At 29.9% G+C, this 1,217-nt stretch overlaps 1 long non-coding RNA gene across 1 annotated transcript in view; it reads left to right on the top strand.

Moving 5' to 3' along the window:
• LOC128250084 (uncharacterized) overlaps nucleotides 1-1,217 on the top strand; it is a 180,626-nt gene that overhangs the window by 70,695 nt on the left and 108,714 nt on the right. The window lies entirely within an intron of this gene.

Genomic DNA, 1,217 nt, shown 5'->3' with positions numbered 1-1,217 from the left:
AATGATAATGATAATAATAATAAAACGATAGTAATAACATCCGCTATCCAAAGTTGGTAGAAACTTATAATTTGGGTGATACAATACCAATAAAGATTCTAATTTAACTCATGTGGAAAATAAACAATTCCTCCCCCTCCTCCTCCTCTTCTTCTTCTTCTTCTTCTTCTTCTTCTTCTTCTTCTTCTTCTTCTTCTTCTTATTATTATTATTATTATTATTATTATTATTATTATTACCAAGACCATTATCATCACATCATTAATCTAGCTGTCCTTGTGGCAATAATAGAAATTAGTGAACTACATTTGCCCCACAAGGTAATAATAATAATAATAATAATAATAATAATAATAATAATAATAATAATAATAATAATAATGATAATAATAATATTAATAATAATAATGATAATAATAATAATAATAATAATAATCAGAAGAAGAAGGAAAAGAAGATGAAGACGGAGGAGGAGGTGTAGGAGGGGAGGAGGAGAAAGAGGAGGACGACGACGATGATGAGAACAGCAACCAAGCGATGATAGCAACAAGGTCGTAGAAATCCAAACTATGGAAAAATTCTTCGAAACCCAACACTCACCACACAGAAAGAAACCCCAAAAAATGTCGGAAAAAAAAATGAAGGAAATAGAAATCTTTTAATCTGTATGATAGCTCAACTTGATATCTATCCTTCAGAAATTCTATAAGAAAAATCCAAGATCACGAAATGCCAAAATAATCGTATCTACTTTCTGTGCATCAATTTAAAACGTACATTCATCTCTAAGCTTTATCTCAACGTATTTGCCCCAAGCTGCAGAGGCAGATTATTCAAATATCCTCCATTCAAATACACATTATTCAATATGCTTTGGCTATTGGTTGAGGTGAAGAGTTTTCAAATTCTTGTTGTTGGTGTTGTAGCTGTTGTTATTGTTATTATTCAGTGTGTTGGAGTTAGTTTCGTTGCTGTTGTTTATGGTGATGTTTTTGTTGTTCTTGTCTCTGCTGATAAGATTCTGAAAGAACAATTAGAATTAACATAGCCACAAGTAATATAAGAATTGTGATGTTAAACTGCAAGTAATTATCAATAGCAGAAAATATATGTGCGTGCATTTATGAATACATACATACATACATACATACATACATACGTAAATACATACATACATACATACATACATACATATATACATACATACATATATACAT

Source organism: Octopus bimaculoides, chromosome 19, assembly GCF_001194135.2.
Source record: "Octopus bimaculoides isolate UCB-OBI-ISO-001 chromosome 19, ASM119413v2, whole genome shotgun sequence".
Classification (NCBI taxonomy): domain Eukaryota; kingdom Metazoa; phylum Mollusca; class Cephalopoda; order Octopoda; family Octopodidae; genus Octopus; species Octopus bimaculoides.
Note: the sequence above shows the minus strand (reverse complement) of the source record. Positions and strands in the feature narration are given on the sequence as shown.